The following is a 20,388-nucleotide window of genomic DNA, read 5'->3' as shown; positions in this document are numbered from 1 at the left end:
GCTTGTCAGCGCACCGCTTTCCCCACCGCAATGGGGCTCAGGCCGGACTCAGGCTTAATTAGCTTGTGAGGGCTTCAAGGCAGTGTTAGTGCCTGTCTGTGGCAGTGGGGCCCTGACCCCTGATGGGGGCACCAGGCCCCACTGAGAGATGAATTATCATCATCACAAATAACCTCTCAGGATGGCTGCTCCCTTCTGCTGCTGCAAGGAGAGGGTCAAGGCAAAGCAGCAGCTTTGCAGCATGTTACCTCCCCTTTCCATCCATCCGCTCCCCAGGGACCAGGCTGGATCTGGGCACCTCCAGGCTCTCCGCACTCCCCCCACCCCCAATCTGAAGGGAGCAGAAGGCTAGGAAACAGCAATCAGCTGATTTGCAAAGGAAGTGTCACAGGATACTGAGGTAGCAAAGGGTAGAAGAAAAGGATGGCAAACTGCTACGTGGCTCACAGCCAGAGACGGGCCCATTCTAGTCTACTCTGTTGGATTCTCGGTCATCTGAAGCCTTTAAAGCAAGGCTGGAAGTCTTTGTAAAGGGTAAATCAGGCCATGGTTATGGGCGTGATGCAGAAACTATAGGACGGCTTCGTGCCCTGTGCTTTGCAGGAGGTCAGACTGGAGGAACCAATAGACCCGTCTGGCCTTAAAATCTCTGAATCCATTGTGTGCTTTGGTCTTTGGGTCTCTCTCCAGCCCTCCTCTCCCCAGTGTCCGAGCGCCTGCCAGACGAGCAGGAAGTGAAACGACCAGCAGCTGCACCACGTGTGCTTCCAAGCCATAAAACCGGGATCCAGGTTCCAACACTCCAAAGGGCCCATTATTGGTATTATTATTTTATTGGGGCCATTTGCCCAGCCCTCATCCAGACCTGGGTCTGAACTGTGAACACCCCCAGGGACGATTGCATCTAGGGTGTTGAGTCAAGGCCCGCTCTGCCGTCGCCATCAATACTCTGAAGCCAGGGATGATCGCCGACGATGGGAAATAGATAGCAAGCATTACAGCTGTCCAGAGAGCAAATGGAAACCGAGCTGCAGGGGTTGCTTGCTGTGCAGGGTGCTCAGTGGCCACTCTGTATTTTTTCCAGTACCTTTCAACCGGATCTGGCTGGAGATTCTGCCCCTGGCAAAACTTCACCAGATGCCTTCTTAGACTAACTGCAGAAAACTGGGTAAACAGGGTGTGGCATTGCTGGTTGCCTCCCTTCTATGCCCACCTCCCCCTCGGTGCCACTTCGTATGAGAGGAGACAATGGCCTTGCTTCTAACTTGTCGCCAGCAGCCAAGATGCCACTCACATCAATTTTACACACCAGTGGCAAGGAAAGTGAGACATCCATCCTGCTCTTGGAAAATGCCAGGCAAGCCCCTCGTGTAATGAACTAACCAGAGCTCTAGAGGCTGAAACACAAATTTAATGTCAAATTAGGTGACCGAGAGGAAAACCTACAGGCATTCAGAAGATGCAGGGCCCAGAACCTCAGCTGAACCCAGGGGTTTTCAGCACAGCTCAGAAAGGGGCAGCTGCAGAGGTAACCGACCTCTAATAATCCCCGGAGCCAAGGCGTCTGACTAGGGCTGGTTTGGCCAGTTCTTGGATTCCGGCCAGTTATGAACAGCTAGACTTCACACGGCTGAGTAAATCTTACAGATCTGCGGATCTTTGTACTCAGGGTGAAATTGCTCCTGTACAGCAAGGCAAAGCTGAACATCACGAAGGCCACATTAAAAACCTTGTGTAAGTGCCAATGAATAAGGAAGGTTTGGATGCATATGGGATGGCACCTAATTTCCCCTCAAACCACGATCAACTCTCCAGAATTGCACAGGATGATCCCCAACTGTTGTTCTGTTGGAAACAGACCCACTGTCTGTGGCATAGCGGGAACACTGCAATCTCAGTCTTATAATGTGCACATTTTCCATCAGAACAAAGAAATGATGCCAAACTATTGACGTCCGATGTCTCTGCTCAACCCAGTATTTCCTAGTCAGTGAGAAACCATCTCAACAAAAGAACTACAGCATCTTTTCTTGGGAAAACTTTTACACGAGAAGCTAACGCAACATTTCTGGCTCTCTTCGTTTTGTTCTGCGGAGGCTAACTCATAAACTGCTACTGGGCTACACTCCCCAGGCTCTCGCAAGGATGTCAGGGAACTAGCAATGTATTTTCTGTGCTATTCAACTGTTTGTGCCAGAGGAGGGGAAAAGGCACTTAAAACAAACTTACTGGAGGTCTCCAAAACGGGGTCAATACCACTCCTCTACCCACAGGCGGGCGTGAGGCTAAACACGTTCAAGCTTGTGGAGCACTTTGAGATCTGTTACAAAAGGTGACCGAAGGGCTAGGCATCATTATTTTCCATAAGAAGTCATTTGGTATCCTGGTGTCAGCATGCGTTCTGTGCCATGGGACGTGGCTGTTACGATGACAGTTTAATTGCACACTAGTGCCCCTGATTCTCCTCTGCTTCGCACCTGACATCGTCACTCGCACTTGTGCACGGTCACCGGGTAGTACTTTCCCCCCCCTTTGCTGGGTATAAATGGCACCATGGGGGAGCAGCTCAAGAGTTCAACAGCACTTGTGTGTTGTAAACAGGGCCAGGGGGGAGCGCCGTGCCGTGCCGTGCCGTGCCGTGCTGTGTGGCTGCCTGGAAGAACCATTCCGTTATCCAGGCCACAACTGTCAAGCTTAACGTCACGCAGCTGGGTAGGCACCGAAGTATTAGTGATCTGATTTGCACAAGTGTGAGCCCCTGCGTCTCTAGGTGCTTCAGTCTGACATTACTGATAAGTGCCTCTGTGGGCAGATCCTGGGCCTCAGGGACTGATTGTCTCCATAATTAAACTGGGTAGGATAAAGCTCTGGCCTACTGTTTGGGTAACACCTGGTCTCTATCCTCCACCTGAGGCCAGTCCTCAGCAAACTGAGCAGAACTCGGCTAGGGTACATAGTAGGGATGGGGAGGGGGTTACATTGAAAATAACCTTTTGAGAGTAAGCAACATAAATACAGGGTGATGAATGAGGGTTTGATAAAGTGAAATGGAAGCTAATTTCCTAGGACGTGCCTAATTGCAGCAATTCAAAATGTTAAAAATGCAAAATTAGTAATAATCAGGGGCTGTTTATGATCTGTGTCTATACTCTGTGAATCCAACTAATATGGAGTAATTACATTCCTCTAATTCTAGGTATTTATCATCTTTTGGTTGAAGAGGACTCATAAGAAACAATAAAAACAGATTGCTCTGTATTTGGCTAGCCCGGCATACTGTGTGGTTGGTGCTGTATGGGCTAATTTCTCTTTTAAGGGTAAAACCGTTATAATTTGGCTTTACTTATGTTTCTCTTCTAAGGGTAAAACCGTGAGTATTTGGCTTTGCTTACACAGCTGTTCCATACACGCGTTCAGCGTGCCTCCAGCATGCAGCAGCTGATGAGTTGCACAACAGCACCACCAGTAGACAATCTCACGGCGTTACGGAGAAGACACTCAGATGTTATCTCTTGGCTGCACAAGTTAAGACTGCTGAGTGCAGTGCAGAATAATACTCACACTTTATTTGTCTACTATCGTATACTTTTATGGAGCATTTGCCTTTATTTATTGTCCCCTTTAGCCCATAAGGGGACTGGGATAGCTACCACTCGCAAATGTTTGCCAGCAGAACCAAGTTACGGCAAAGTGGGATTCCAGCTGCACTGCGGTAATGCCCGATGAAGGTGTGATCAGTTTGCTAATGTGGTTCGTTCCTTAGTTGAATGAATCATTTCATTTTCCCTGTTCCATATGCGTGCACTGCAAAAGTGGATCAGAGAGCTAAACTCCTGAGCGGGCTGAGGTTTGCTTTTAACAGATGATGTTCCTTCTCAGCCCCGGAAGTGGTCATCAGAGGCGTAATTATCAGAGGCCGGTAGCAAGCCTGGATGGTGATGAACCCATCTCTTCAATGTGTGACTCACGGGCTGATGTGGAACCAATGACGTGGCTGTCTGGCTTGTGAGCTGCGATTAGTCTGAAGGGTCCCTCTGATGTCCTGTAGCTTTGTCCTGCACGCAGCAGCCTGAACCCATATTGTTGGCTTTCAGCCCCTGTGACGTTGTTTGTAATAGGTAGGGCTGCTCAGACTAGTCTTTACGGGTGGTATTTGTTAGGCCTTTAGCACATCTCGGTTAGCAGACTGTTAGCAAAGCGATGCTGCCTGTGTGTGCTCATTGAATCCTCTGCACAAACAGTTCACAAGCGCTGTTCTTGGGCTGTTCGCTGCCTGTCTCCCAAGGTTTGTCTCATGGCCTGGCCTCCTGTATTCCTGTAGATGAATATATGGACCCCCCACCACCACCAGGTCTGACAGTCTCTTAGATGGCATTATAGAGGGTAATAACTGTCCTCCTGGGGAATAGAGAAGAAGTTAGTTAAGATGGGCTGGAGTGCTCGTTGTTGCTGTTGTTGTTAAAGTCCAATCCCCTTTCCTAGAAGACAAACACACACACACACACACACACACACGGAAAGAAAAGAGCAGCAAAGAGCGAAAATGCAGCTTCTGTCTCTGGTGCTGACTCTCACTTGCAGACTTGCTGCTGGAAAAAGACAAGCACAGCACATGGTCTGATCAGCAAGTCTGAGACCTGGCAAACTTGTTCCAGCATTGAGCTGTTTAAGGTATTACATTTAGCTGCCCCTTTCTGGTCTCAGGCTTATAGCAGTGTTGCAAAATATGCATGCTTGGCTGGCTAGCCAGGCTCTTACTAGGCAGAAGGAAAAAGGAGATAGGAAAGATAGAAATAAGCTGGGCAAGGAAAAGGACACATGGGGCTGTGGGAGACCAAGTCTCACATCCCAGGTAGTATTTAGGATTTAGCCAGAGCCGGTGGATGTGGCGGTGTCATCTGGGTCCCTCTCTCGGGTCCAGACATCTCTCAGGATCAGGATGAAGAAGGCCCGGCATCTCAGGAGATGGTGGGGATGGCAGCCAGGGATGGTGAAGCTTGCTCCTTTCCCTTCTTTTGTCGTTCAGCCAGCCAGCGTTTGCTTCCAGCCATCTGTCTTTTCCCCCAAAGTATCTTTTTTAAAGACCCCCCCCCCAAAGGGAATGAAGGGCAGAATAGCTCATTCCCTCGTTATTTTGTTCACCAATTAAGCCTAATTTCTGACCTACTCTTTTTAGTTCACTAATTTCCAGTCCTACACTTTTCTTGTTTACCACACACGAGCTTAACAGAGTCTGTGAATTATACCATGGCGTCTTTTTGTTTGGACTATTTCAGCTTTTCTGTTTTCGTTTTGCACCTTTTCCCATCAACACGTGTTGTTACACGGCACTCCGGCACTGTAGGAACTTTGACCCACTTCTCACAATTTGAGTAAATTTGTAGGCCCAGTGATTACAAGAGGCCCTGTCCCCTGACAAGGTGACTTGAGTGTTTCAAACTGGGGAGTAATGAACACGGCTGAGCAAACACACGCTGCATGGGTGTAATCATCCTTTGTGCTAACATCTCTGCATTCACCAGTGTTTCACTAGGAGCTGGTGGCTGTTTGAATCCATGTGAGGACAGGGAAATTTGCCTCTGTGCAGATGGAACCTGACCAGCCCAAACCCTCAGCACCACTAACCCCCACGTGCTTCTCCACGAATGAACCCAGTTCTATTCGACCTTCTCCGGCCGCAAGAGATGCTGTCACACTGATGCTGGGGCCATACACCATTGTGTTCAGAGGTGGTTGAGTGACGTCTCACTGCTGAACATGCCTTCTGCTAGGAGATGGTCCTCTCTTTGTAAGGGGCCAGATCAGGAGGGTGCGGGACCAAACTTCTGCCTCCACAATACCTACAGGAGGCTTTGTAGCCATCCATATTGTCCTGACATTTAACCATGCATAAACCCCGTGGCAGGAGCACCGAGGAATAAAGCCCTCCAGCTCCCCTCTGGCCCCCTCCTTGGTGTCAGGGGGAAAAGACAAAGTGAACAAGCTTCATTTGCATGTTTGTTACCCACCATTTCACTGTGAACATTTTGGCTAAAATTCGTAATGAAATATCACTATCCTTGTTGTGTAACCAGAAGGCAAAACCCTGTACTAAATCGAGGTGAAGGGATCACCCTGGTGCAAACCCCAGTCTTGCATGGCTGGGCTGTGCAGCATGGACACAGGAATGGAAGGGGGTGGGGGCTCATCTTGGGGTGTGAGGCCTGGTTCTAAGAGGCGAGGACTCTCACCAGCAGCTCAGCGTTGCCCGGGGAGCTCCCAGCTTGAAGACAGCGACACGGAGGAGCTGCAGCAAGAGCAGCATAGAGCTGAGCTACGCTGCTCTAGTGAGAGGCCAGGGCCAGCCCAGCAATGCAGGCTCTTTGGAGAGGTGACATGGAGCAGGGGGTGGGCTGAGTAATGAGAAGCTGAAGAGCCTTTATGGGGCCTTAACCCACCTGGGGTGAGGGCAAGCTGAACCCTGAGCTGAGGTGCAGCCATACCCTACGGTGGGACCAGGCCAGGCGGCTGTGATGGGAAGAGCCAGGGCCAGCGAGGGAAGCTGCCCCTGATTGTCCCTGGTGGGCACCAGCCGGGAGGTCAAGGAGATGGATGGCTAGTACTGAGCATGTATTGAGGCTGCGGGGATGGGGAGATGAACAGATTCCTTGCAAGTCAGTGTGCTTTTCTTCACTTTACCTGTGCATCTAATAATCTTGGGTTTCCTATGGTCTCTTGTTTGTGTTCCCTTTCCCTTCAGTACAGTTCTCTGCTCCAGCCCAGGCAAGAGAGCTTGCTGGAGGAGAAGAACCGCCTGACAAGGCTGACCAGAGAGGGCTTTGTTTTATTGTGTTTCCCAGAGCAGGAATACCAATGAGACTCTGGGTGGGACCTTGGGCCAGCATTGCTAAAGTGGACCCCCAGCTATCAGCAGGCCAGCCCTTGCTGCTGCCAATCACACCTGGCAAAAGAGTTACACATGGAAGCTGGACTATTATCTTTAATGGCTACAGGATAATGCTGCTATAAAGGCGGTGCGTTGTTGTTTGCATGGCACATTATTCATTCCCCTGCCTGGCAGCTTTTCAATATGACATGTATTTTTTTTTTAATTCCTCCTTGTCCTTAAGAACCGTGAAGGATTCTCCCAATGGGAAGATTGCAGCCTGAGCCCAATGCCATTCCATTCCACGGCTCTGGTTTATTATTTGCTACGTTGCAATCAAGTTAATGATCTGCTCCCGCAGTTTGATGTATTGACGTCTTGAATAATGGTGTGCTTCATTTTAATTGCACCTTGCTGTGGGTCACTGCAATACAAGATGGTGCCTGAGCTCCCCAGAGGCAATCCTGGACATAAACTTCCTCCGCAAGTTTTGAGGCATCAAATGCTGGGGATTTGGGTCCAGCCCTTCCCAGTGGGACTTGAGAAGAAATTGGACAGAGTTAATGCAATGTAATCACTTGACGTTTACCTGTTCTGTTCAGTCCCTCTGGGGCACCTGGCATTGGCCACTGTCAGAAGCCAGGATACTGGACTAGATGGACCTTTGGTCTGACTCAGTATGGCCGTTCTTGTGTTCTTAAAATAGGGAGAGTTGTGCCCTCTTTTGCTTCCTTATGATGGCTACAATAGGTCTGCTAAGAGGGTCTTTGCATTTTAAGTTTTTCCTCTTGTTCCTTCCGGAAGTGTCTGGTGAATTGAGTCTAATCCTCTCCCTTTTTTTGTTGGAGGGCTTTTTGGATGACCCAGAAATGTATATTGGGAGCTTTCTGAGTCCTTGGTGGAAGGTAAGGGGGCAGGGGAGGGAGAGGGAATCCCTCAGAAAACAAACTCCTCTCCCAAGTGTGTCCATTAAATAGGGGGCAACCAAAATTAGAGCCGTGCAGTCTACATACACTTAGGACTTGATCCAAACCCCACTGAAACCAGCCCATTGACTAAACTGCTTTCACTTCCTTGGAGCTTGTGATGTCTCAAGAGTTCTCCAGTTGAACATAGAGTCTTCCTGGGTAGTTGAAAACTGAATCTCTACCTAAGAAGCAGAGGGGAAAAACAAACGCTGTTTTTGGAAACCCCTTTCAGATCTTCATTCTCCACCATAAAGAAGCAAAACAGGGTCTGGGCCCCATTTCCATTAACTTTGCAGGTCACCTTTCAGCTGGTGATATTTTGCCCTGTGACGTTGTCGATCATGGATGTACATTTCCTGCCCATTCAGTCAGATGCTTTCAGTGTTTAAGCACTTTCTGCGGTCACTTCAATGCCGCCCCCCCCCCCCCATCCTCTCACACCAACACGATGTGGCCTCTAGCAGGGGAAGTGCCCCCAACCTTTTATAGAGACTCCTTGGCCTCACTTTCTTTGCTCATCTTGTTCGGCCCCATTGGGTCCCTTTTCCCTTCTACAGGCAGACAAAGGAGAGGAGCTGTTGCAAGGACGTCCCAAGCATGCTCAGTGAACCTTCTCACGCTCTCGCTCACAAGCATGACTTCCCCAGGTATGAAGAGCAGCTTGGGGAGCCCAGCAGGCCTCCTCCAGCCAAAGCTAGGCTTTTATCATTACAGCTTCCCAAATTAGGCCGCGTCTCAGACGCTGCAGAGAGCCAGGGAGGCCCGTAGGGCTGCAGCATACTGGGGTCTCTGAGGCTGTTTGTTATTGAGCAGAGCCGGTTATTACCAGCAGCTAAACAAACTAATAGGAAGGATATTTCCCTGGGGAGAGAAGAGGCTGCTGATTGAGAATGTGCTGTTTAAGCCCAGATTCTCACTGCAGCTAAAATTTCTGTCTGAGGCCGACAAGCATCAAAATGCAAAGTTCAGTCCTAGATTTCTGTTAGTTAAAGTGATCAGTGTGAAAAGAGCCGCAATGTGATTTTACAGCCCTGCTGTTACGGACAGGGGAGGGCCTCATCACCCCAGTCCCAGAGTGGCTCGAACAGGTGCACTTTGATGTCCAGATGGCTGTGGCTGGGCCCATCAGATTATTACATCGGTCAGCCCTGCCCAGCTACAGCACAGCACCCTGGGCCCCGATCCTGCAATCAGATCCACCGTGCGCTCCTGCCCAGCAATGTCCAACTGACTCACCCAGCAACAGGCGTGCAGTCGCCCTCCCGCAGCCTCTCGCCTGCCTGCCTGAGCCCAGCAGCCCCCGGCAATCAGTGAGTGTTAAGGACATTCCAGCCCCCTCAGCAGTCCTGAGGAAACTCTGGGATGTAGATCGAGCCCCAGCCCTAGCACAGCAAAGGGAGACCGGCCAGAGGAGGTGGGCAAGGAGAACTGCTGGAAGGAAAGGGGGACAAGGACACGGGAAGAAGGGAGAGATGAAGGGCGAGAGACACGCAGCCAGTTGTTAAAGGGGCAGGGAAACGGCGACCGGCTCCAGATCTTTGATTTGCAGACTGGTCCCCTTTTGTGCAGACGCCTCTACTCGAAGGCGTTCAGGGTCACGGGAGCCCAGCCAGCCCCTCACAGAAAACGGCTTATGAAAAAGAGGTGGAGACAAACGCTGGCACGAACTGGGCTGCCTAACCATGCTCAGGGGGCTGACGGCGCCTGCTAAAGTCACAGGTTGGCCTAGCGATGACCTGCAGAGTCCAGAATGGGAAGCCATGTTTATAGTCAAGCCATCACAATGTGTTTGATTGGTTCATGCTAACGGATGAGACCAGGCCCCCTCCTTGCACTCCATGTGTCTGGGGCAGTGGCTCTCTGCTGGTTACGCAGTGAACGTAGCGTGAAGGAGCCAGACCGGCACCGTGGTCAGATAACTAAGGGCTGATCTGCAGTGCTGCATGGTACGGGTCCACCTCTGTAGCACCTAGTGAAGACACAGGCTACGTCGCCGGGAGAGCGTCTCCCATGGGCGCAGTGAGGCCACCTCACCGGGAGGCAGGAGCTATGTGGACGGGAGAAGCTGTCCTGCTGACATAGCGCTGTCTACACAGGGCGCTAGGTCGGTATAATTGCGTCACACCGGGATGTGGATTTTCCACACCCCCGAACAACGTAGTTACGCCGACGGTTAGATGGGTACACTGACTGTTCGCAACGAGCCAGGCCTAGCTACATACACACATTGCTGTGCTTCCGGGTGTCTAGGCTCAGACCGCAGACAGCACGGCTAGAGGGCTCACCAGCTATTTAAAGGGATAATACCTGATTCCTCTATACTATGAGGGTCACTACATGGGAGCAGTGGGAACCACGGACGGGAAAAATTGAGCTTTGTTCCATCATGGCTGCCACCCCATCCTCTCCTGGGACTCTGGGATCCACCATGACAGGACTGGGCCTTGACTGGCCTGAGTCTGAAAGGTGTCCTGACCAGACCAGGCCAGAGAGTGGGAATCAGTGAAACTGCTCCCGGCTTCAGCAAATCCTGAACACCACTAGGGATGTGAGGCTTGGGTCCCTGCTCCCTCGTGCGTCACCTTCCTTCCCCACCTTCTTTCTCCTCAGTCCAACCACTCTTGTTGCCTCTGATGAACAAGGGGTAGCCAGCCAAGATGGCACCACCTTCTGCCACGCTGCTGTGAGCCTCTGACTGGGAAGGGCAATGCCGTGAGCGCCATGAGCCCGGTCGTGGTTTGCCAGGCTTCATCACGAGGCTGCAGGTGGAAGGCAGCCCCAGAGACAGAAGGGAGGGGATCTGCCACCTTTGCTCACATTAAGCAGCACCTCCATTCACGAGGAGTTCCCCCGAAATCAATGGGACGGGGCCTCCGCATCTGGTCCATGCTGCGCAGAAAGGTCAGTCCATACCCCTTCCCTTCTCCCTAGCTGGGAGGACCCCACGACACCGTTCACAGAGTCCTGAGGGGTCTCGTGGGACATTCGGAGCCGCAGCGGCCTTGTATAGAGCGAGATCCATGTCTGGGAGTGAGGTCACCGAACACTCAATGTTCTTGTGCTGCTCTCCCCGCTAGACAAGAATTCAGGGGTGATGAGGTCACAGGAGCAGATGAAATGGTCGCTCTTGCCTTAACAAAACTGCTCAGCAGCTCAGAAGCTGCTTTAGCAAAACGAGTGGCACTGAGGTACTAGCGACACGGACCCTGAACTTGTGCTCTCCGGAGCAGCTCCCATGCTCCCTGCAGTTCTCTCCCTAGAACAGGAGCAACCCGCTTTCTGCCCCTTCGCTGCTGTGCCCGTGAGCCGGGGTTTGGAGTGGGACATCAGTCAGCCCGCCTGGGGCCCGCCCCCTCTCCCCCTGAGTCTCTCCGGCTGGGCAGGGTGCAGGGAGCTCACTTTCTCACTGCCTCAAAGCATTTCCTGCAGGTGAAGGGCTAGTGGGGTCTGGGCAGCCACGGGGCACGTCTCTCCACACTGAGCAAGGCAATGCAAGCTGGGAAACCTGGGATCTAAAGCCATTCCCACTGAACTCCTTGGGCCGGAGTCTCACTTACACTGAAGCCCCTTGACACCACTCTTCTATTTACATGCATCTTAAGGCTGTTTGCACTGCCCCAAGGGTGGTTAAGAAGCCTTAGTGTTCATAAGAATCAGGCCCGTTGACTTTAATGTGGGTTGGATCAGGACCCTGGTGGTTAACCGTATTGATAAAGTATCCACGCCTGCATTTGGTCAGGGGAAGGAGTGCAAGACATCTGTACGCAAAAGCCCTGGATCAACAGGGAATGCAAAGAAAAGGGGAGGGGGCAAAAATCTTTCTGCACAAAGCAGAGAACCCTTAAAATGCTAATTAGAGCTGAATAATGTCTGCCACAGACCAGGGGCTGCTTCTGACCTCAGACGAATGGGGGCCTCGCTGTTCACGTTTCCCATTACAGCCCGGAAGTGCCGCTCTAGGTAGGGGTACGTCAGCAGTATTTCAATTACCAGCCCTGCTTTTCGGCTGTAAAGCTTTGCTCTGGGGTGATATGTGGGATCTAAGTTGTCATGCTGAAAATTACTTTTTGAACCTCTAAGATAATCCATTTGGCTCTAAGTGGTGGGAATGAAAAAGGACAAGGCTCCATTCACCATGTGCCAGGTGAACGGGGCCTGGATCCTGAAAGATGTATATTGCATACAGCGCAGCGTGGAGAACCAGTCCCTCCAAAGAGCTGTTCCTGGCATCAGGCACATAAAAGTAACAGATGCTTAAAAGAAACCTGCCTAAATACATATTTGCTGTTAACTCTGGGCTCCGTTGGAAGCATTATGTCTTCTGGAGAAATAGGTGCTGGCCCAAGACAAACCGTACCGTTTCACGTGAAGATAGCAGGCTAGATTCTGCTCTCAGTTACACCTGTGTACATTCAGCATCACTCAGGCCAGCAAATGGGTTTACTCCAGATTTACACCATTCTCAATGAGAGCAGAATCCAGCTTATCTATTTTATAACCATCCAAGGACACTTTCCTTCTTTTCTTACAGATTTCTGTAAATAAAGACACCAAATGATGTTCGACTAAGATGAAAAGTGGCACAAAAGAAGGAACGGTAACAAAGTCCAAAGTAAGGCTGACACGCTGTCCATGATGCCCACAGTATCTTTTTTACACAACTGTGTAAGGTTGGAAACTGCATCATGAGGCCACCCAATCTAGGCTTGGTCAATTTACACCTTTATTCATAAATGTTCAGACAGAATTATTGTCCCTTATAGTTTCTGATGACATAATACGATAGACAATAAACAAATAAGACGGAACAGGTAGGAGCTCAAGTAACCGAGTTCTGGGGGACTGGGAAGTTCTCCTGAACGTCAAGATGGTCTCTGGCCTCCGAGCTGGTGTTCTCCTGCAGTCTCTCATCTGCTATTTCCCTGACTTGGGCCTTGCTTCCTTGGGTTCTTATTTCTTTCCATATTACACAGTCATTAGATTTCCTCCAGTCAACCTTACGTAGCGTGACGCATACCACTTGTACATTCACCCCAAACTTTCATAATTTGTTTTTTGTGCTCCAGGCTATGTTGTTATAAATCATTAGCATTACATCAGCATTAAACATAGCCCTTATTTTCTGCCATTCAGAAATTTCCTTTATGTTTTGATGTCATTGTTCAGTGTATGTGGATCATCAGAACCTTTAATTGCTATTACATCAAAATAGGAGAGTTATGGGAACAATATGACCTGACCTTAATGTCAGTATTTTATTATCTTTTCCACCCAGCGTCTTCATAGAATCATAGGACTGGAAAGGGACTCGAGAGGTCATCTAGTCCAGCCCCCTGCACTCAAGGCAGGACTAAGTATTATCTAGACAATCCCTGACAGGTGTTTGTCTAACGTGCTCTTAAAAATCTCCAGTGTTGGAGATTCCACAACCTCCCTAGGCAATTTATTCCAGCGCTTAATTCAGGGGGACTATTTTGCTCAAAGTCTAATATCATGCTTCTAAATCAGTAAAAAAAGACCTGGTTGGTTTGCCTGTTGTATTTTGAGGTGCTTTTTATTTTGCGGCCTTGATATTCAGTTTTTTCCCCAACAGCTGCATCAGACTTGAATGCTGCGTCAGCTGTCCCTTTGACATTGTTTGCTCCCCTGGCACCTCTTATTTCCTATGTAACAAACTCCACAAGTGCTCCCGGCACGGGGGGGGCCAAGCTCAGAGGGTGGACAATGGTGTAAATTAGACCAGCCCCTCACACTAACTTAGCCCCAACTTGAACAGTGGTTCAACCACATTATAAAGTCACTGAGTGTCTCACAGAGAAAATATTGCTTTATTTCTCTGCTGTAATCTGGGGCCTGACCCTGCGAAGTTTTACGTAGGCAAGTAGCCCAATGACTTCAGTAGTAATATTTATGTAACGGCAAGTACGTGATCATACCTATCATCTGTTGCAATTGCTACGTGAACTACTTTAAAACTGAGCAGTAAAGAGGCACATGAGATTCTGGGATAGGTCATACATCTTCCTGGGTTTATATGTTGAGAAAGAAATGGGGTAGAGAACAGCTAAGTATGAATAAAAGGCCAAAAGGAGGAAATGAACTAAACAAATGAATTAGCAACATTTGAGCAAGATAATTATGACTGATCCCTTTGTGTGCACACGGACACTTTTGTCAGTGCAAACCTGAGCTACCATGTGAATAACCACACAGACTTCCTTGTTCTTGTGGTTTGTTCTGATCCGCTGAGCTGTGTGTAGTTGATTTAACATTTACTAGACCAGCAGCACAATGCACACGGAAAGTGTTTGTGGTGATTCACAGAGGGGATGGGCTGTACCATGGACTCAACCCAGTGGATCACTGGACTTACAAGCGTTAGTCAGAAGGTGTCCTGTCCTCTCTCTGACAATACCCCATTTGGAACGCAGCCTTCAGAGAGTAAAGAGACCTGTCGGACGGTTTCCCTGGTATGTACATTTGAATTAAGGCCACAAAAGAGCTCTGATACCTTTAAGTTGCTGGAAAAATGCCCAGAAAGAGGGGTTTTTTAAGTACAGTATAACTAAAATAATAGATTTTTGTCCTTTGTTTTGGTGACCATTGTAGATGTTTTTTACAATTAAATCTGGCTCAAGCAAGGGTGATTTCAGTAGCTCAATGTAAAATAAAACACAGCTAGCAGCAACCGTTTGGGACTGCGTATTTATTTATTTTCCCTTATTTATCATCCCTTATGTATTATCCCTTCTTATAATATGGGGAAGCTGAGAGAGAAATCGGATTAGCTGGTGTACTTTTACAGTCTATAACCTGGGGACAGGTTTTCTTCTTTCCACTCCTCTCTCTGTTCTTACCCTTCTTTATTTCTATGTATCTGGTTTTCCAAAGGAAAATTTTCCAGCCAGGGTTACTTGTACAACACTGTTTGTGGCAAAAGTTAGTTTTAAAGCCCTGAGCCATTTCAGTTTCTGCATGTCCATTGACTAACTGGAGATAGAACCTGTTGTCTGATGTGTGTTCTGTGCCAAATGTCTTTATTGTTTACTAATATCAGAATATCACTAGAAGTATTTCTGAAAGAAACAGGATTTTTTTAGTACCAGTGCCAAATGCTGTGGCTAATTAAAATGTAATGTTTATGGCTAGTCTAAGGGCCAGTTGAGTATTGATTGGTTGTTTTTTGATAGCGCCTGAAGAGATCGTTCTCGGATCAGACCTCCACAGAACTACACCCTGTACACACATGGAACAGACAGCTTACAATTTCAGCACATGACAAGGAAACAGGCAAAGAGAAACAACCAATTCGAGGAGTCGAAGAAGACAAGGTACCCATGTAATGATCAGGTTTAGTGCAGATCATGTTTAGCACTCAGGCTGGCTAATAATGAACTCTTCACTGTCTTACAAGAGAAATCTTTTAATATTCTTGTTCAAAAAACCCAGAGCTGAACTGACCTGAGCTGTAAATAAAGCAAATAGGTCTGTAAACTGTAGATCTGTGCAAGGCTTCACCGCGGACTCTTTAATGCTGATATGACTCCAATGTGCTGTAGAGGGAGGCTTTGGGTCCAGTGCAGCCACATGTTTTATTATCTTTTTTAGCTGATTTTAAATTCATCCCCGGTGTAAGCAGTTCTCACCAGGAATGTTATTAAAAACGAGGATTGCCAACGTCGGCTGTTGGGTTTGGTTCTCCTCTGCTCTGGTGCACAGCTCAGCCAGGTTTGCAGGAACATCGGGGAGCCAGGTCCAGCTCCTTCCGTCTGAGAGCCAGGTTTGGCCCTGCTGAGAGTCTGGGCGACTTGTACCATGGACTCTGGGTCCTTAGTGGAACAAAGAACGCAGCTGTACTTACACAGTGGGGGATTCTACCCAGGAAAGCAGTGACTGTGAAAAAGACTTAGGGATAATCAGCTGAACATAAACTCCATTTGCAATGCAGGGGCCAAAGGGCTGTGGGATCCCTGGATGCAGAAACACAGGACTCTTCAATAGGAGTAGAGAGGTTATTGTACCTGGGTATTTGGCACTGCTGCAGCCACTGTTGGAATACTGTGTCCAGTTCTGGAGTTCACAATTCACAAAGGCTGTAGATAAATTGGACAGAGTCCAAAGAAGAGCCATGAGAATGATTAAAGGATTAGAAAACCTGCCTTATAATGATAGACTCCAGTAGCTCAATCTATTTAGCGAAGAGACAGTTAAGAAGTGACTTGATCCCAGTTTATAAGTATCTGCAATGGGTTCTTCAGTCTTGCAGAGAAAGGTCTCGCGTGATCCAATGACTGGAAGTTGAAACTAGACAAATTCAGACTGGAAAAATAAGGTGTACGTTATTAACAGTGACGACAATTAACCACTGGAACTGTTTCCCAAGGGTCGTGGTGGATTCTCCATCACTGGCAAAGTTTCAATCAGGATTGGGAATGTTTCGAACAGGTCGACTCTAGGGCTTACGGGGGAGGCCGGTCTCTGGCCTGTGCGATGCAGGAGGTCTGAGGAGATGATCACAATGGTCCCGCCTGGCCTGGGAATCGATGAATCTCTGGACTCATCACAGTGGAGCATAAATGTAGCACAGTCGCCCTCCGCCATGCCACTCCCCACGCATGCTTACCCCCGCCATGCCCCTTACACCACAGGGGTGGGAGGCAGGTGGCAAAGCCGCTGCTCTCTGGCTGATCTGAGCCTGGAGGCCACAGGCACCTGGGCATGAATGAGAGGACCTCTGAGACTGCTCTAACTGGTGCCAGGGAGGGGAAGGTCCCAGCACAACCCCCAGCAGTCTGGCCCTGCATCTTTGTAACCACCACCCTGCTGTCTGCTGCTCTTTACTCACAATCTTCATGGCCCTTCCAGAATATGCAGCTATCTAGGGTGCCCTGGACCCTCAGCTGCCTGTCCCATTGATCCAAGTGCTCAGTGCCGTCACAGCACAGTGTATCTCATGGCCCAGACAACGGGCAAGGTTATTAAACAGGTTTCAGAGTAACAGCCGTGTTAGTCTGTATTCGTAAAAAGAAAAGGAGGACTTGTGGCACCTTAGAGACTAACCAATTTATTTGAGCCTAAGCTTTCGTGAGCTACAGCTCACTTCATCGGATGCATACTGTGGAAAATACAGAAGATGTTCTTATACATACAAACCATGAAAAATGGGTGTTTACCACTGCAAAAGGTTTTCTCTCCCCCACCCCACTCTCCTGCTGGTAATAGCTTATCTAAAGCGATCACTCTCCTTACAATGTGTATGATAATCAAGTTGGGCCATTTCCAGCATTTCCATTTCCGGGGAGGTGGGGAGAAAACCTGGATTTGTGCTGGAAATGGCCAACTTGATTATCATACACATTGTAAGGAGAGTGGTCACTTTAGATAAGCTATTACCAGCAGGAGAGTGGGGTGGGGGGAGAGAAAACCTTGTGTAGTGATAAACACCCATTTTTCATGGTTTGTGTGTATAAGAACATCTTCTGTATTTTCCACAGTATGCGTCCGATGAAGTGAGCTGTAGCTCACGAAAGCTCATGTTATTAAACATGGAGCTATCAGGTATGAGAGCCAGCTGCAGTTTACTGACACTGTGCGTCAGGTTCCTTTATCTCTCTATTTGCCTTGGTTTCCCACCTCTTCATTTCCTCCTTTTTATTGCGCTCACAGTGTTCGTTGCTCTTTGAGATTTGTTTTCTTACCCGGTGTGGTGGCTGTGCTGGAGATTGCGGTAGAACAGGTTCTTCCTATTGACCTGCCTCCTGCTTTATCTCCGAGCCTGATAAACTCAGGGCAGATCCTGGAAGGTGGGTGCGGGGTGCCATAGGAACACATCAGCTGCCAGACTGGGTCAGAGCCAAGGATCGCCTCGGCTGGTAGATGGTCTCTGATGGAGGCCAGCACTAGCTGCTTCACAGGAAGGTGCAAGAACCCTGCAGCAGGCAGCTCTGGGAGAAATCTGCTGCCAGGGAAAATTCTCTCCCAAGCCCCAGTAATTAGTGGCTGGTTTATGCTTGGAGCGTCAGATTTCATGTCTGATCCCTGACGCGGGAGGGTTTTTTAGCATGTACCATTCTAATTCTGGGTATTCTTGCTATCCATAGAAATGTCCAGTCCTTTTGTGAATCCCGCTGAGCTCTGGGACAGTGCCAGAGGGACTGACGTAGTTTTACTTTACCTCCAGGCCCTGCTGCAGAGCTTGATGAAACTCACTGTGAGGCTGAGTTCATGGTGGTTTGGATATTGACTCTGTGATGGGCACTGAAACTGGACAAAAGGCTGAAAATCAAGGATAATAAGACAATAGGCCAGATTCTCAGCGGCTGGGAATCGCATAGCTCCAGCTGCAGTCAGTGGAATTCAAGATCTAGCCCAGTGCGTGGAGCTGGGGATAGTTGTCTAGTGGGGCCTGGCAGACCTTCTGTTGAGTCCTGTCACTTGTAGGCGATCCCATTAGGCCTTGTCTGCCAACCCCTTCTTCCCTGAACCAGCTGACCAGCCACATCAGGGTCAGAGAGGAACAGCAGGACGGAGGAACTGGACCCAGCACAGAGAGAACCCAGCAGAGCAGGTGGTATTGGAAGCCATGGCCGGTGCTCCATTCCCTCAATGGGCCCGTCACCACCATAGGGAACAGTGGGTCCCAGATGCATTGTCCAACGCGAGTCTCCCAGTGAGCAGTTCTCCAGCGCAGCGGGCACCAGGATGAGCAGGGTTCTAAGCCAGGTGAGGAGGGGCTGGGACCTAGCCCATCCAGGCGAGTTCCTGGGAAGAGGCGTATTTAGAATAGCTCTGGTAAACGGGGCTGCCCCACAGCAGGAAGGGTTCCTGCCACGTTCAAGCCGCAAATGCACCAGAGGCACCTGCACCTCTTGGGGCACGTTAGTACCCGTGCCCTGCTCTAGAGGGGCAGGAATTCCCTCACTCATCAGCCTCACCCTTCAGGACCAGCCCACAACAACTAAGAGAGGAGAGAAGGGTAGGGCCAACCTAAAACTGCACTGTGCAGTGCGCAGGGACGGAGCCAGGCCATCATCTGTGTGGTGTTGACCCTGGTGGCCCCTGAGCCTTCACCCTTGCCACCTCCAGGGGCCTTCACGCTGCCTGCCCCTTACTCCGGGAAAGCCACAGAGAGTGCAGTGGGCTTCCAGACCCTATCCCAGCTCTGGGCCAGATGCTCAGCAGGACTGGCAGGCACTGCTCCATTGACTTCAGCTAGGGCTGTGCTGATTTACACCCGCTGTGGATCTAGCTGTTTGGCTCTGAACTAAAGATCCAGGGGAAGCCTTTAACCCTGACAACTTATCACTGAGTAACTATTTTCCTACAACAGCTTTGAATTCTTCAAATGACTGACAACAGTAAGCCTTTGGCCGAATATTTGTATGAGTTGAACAGTAAAAAAAAAAAAAAAAAGAAAAGAAAAGAAAAAAAGCCATCTCGCAGGTAGCATTTGCCTATGGACTAGCCCAGCTAATCACATTCGCCCCTACCCTTTTCACGGGTAAAAGTACATTTATTCCCTGTCATAAAACAATCCAGCCCCAGTCCTCTTATCAAATTAGTTTTGATGCATTTGGTTAAGTTTTGCCTTATAAATGTCAGTATTTCACCTTCTCGGCGTTCTACAACTCAAAAGAGCCTGGGATTGACTGGGCCAGGAAGTCTCCTTAGAGACCCATTTGTCAGCCGGGGTTTTCCACACTTCTGCCAAGCAGGACTGCATCTCCCCTCCTTGACTTGCAAGAAGGAAAAAGGTTTAAACTGACCACCCTGAACATCCTCCCAGAGAACAGTGATACTAATGCTGGAGGGGGACTGCTGGGGAAGATGCTGCCTCGTCTTAAATACACAGCTAAGGCATGAACTCAGGCTCACTCATCTGCCTGCTTCTCTGAACTGCCCGGTATTTTTGAAGTCAAAACAAATACATTTTGCAAATGCTCTGAACAAAACAATGATCGTTTCAAAGCAAATTGTATCTATCTGTTCAGCTAGAAGGCACGGTGTCGGATCCTCAGCAGGGGGGAATTGGCACGGCTGCATTAAAATCAATGAAGCATTGCTGATTTACATCAGTTGAGGGGCTGGCCTAATTTTTTTCCAAAGCTGCATAGCGAACATGAGAGACAATTCAGGATGTAGGTCTGTCTTTTGTCTGTGCTACTTTTCTTTTGATCTCTTTGAAGGGAAAATCCTCAACTTCCATGTTTTGGTCAGCTCAATAGCTAGAAATGTCTATTGCCACGAGTGTGTATGTGAGCATGTATCTGAAACCAGGTGGCTGAGCTGAGGTCATCAGCCTGCCAGGAGAGAGAGAAAAGTGCAGCAGTGAAATGAAAAGGAAAAAAGAGAGAGCAGTGTTTTCCTTGGGAAACTAACCTGAGTTTTCCTCCACTATTGAGAGGAGAATGTGAACATTCATAAACTGGAAAGTACTGAATCTCTGAAGCCCTCTCTAAGAATATGTGCATTTCATGAAATTTCTCTCCTAAGGACTGACTGCTGCAAACAATATCTTGGAAAGATCCAAGATCTAACAGGTAGAGAATTTCCTTT

The 20,388-nt window shown here is 49.0% G+C and overlaps 1 protein-coding gene across 2 annotated transcripts in view; it reads left to right on the top strand.

Moving 5' to 3' along the window:
* The first annotated feature begins 13,253 nt into the window (after positions 1-13,253).
* The window catches only part of FAM3D (FAM3 metabolism regulating signaling molecule D), a 31,046-nt gene continuing 23,911 nt past the window's right edge, over positions 13,254-20,388 (top strand). For both annotated transcript variants that reach the window (XM_037905773.2, XM_043550757.1), the window contains exons 1-2: positions 13,254-14,303; positions 15,024-15,164. The gene's annotated coding sequence lies outside the window, so the exon portion shown is untranslated. The remainder of the gene's footprint in view (positions 14,304-15,023; positions 15,165-20,388) is intronic.

This window comes from Chelonia mydas, chromosome 7, assembly GCF_015237465.2.
Source record: "Chelonia mydas isolate rCheMyd1 chromosome 7, rCheMyd1.pri.v2, whole genome shotgun sequence".
NCBI classification, from domain to species: domain Eukaryota; kingdom Metazoa; phylum Chordata; order Testudines; family Cheloniidae; genus Chelonia; species Chelonia mydas.
Note: the sequence above shows the minus strand (reverse complement) of the source record. Positions and strands in the feature narration are given on the sequence as shown.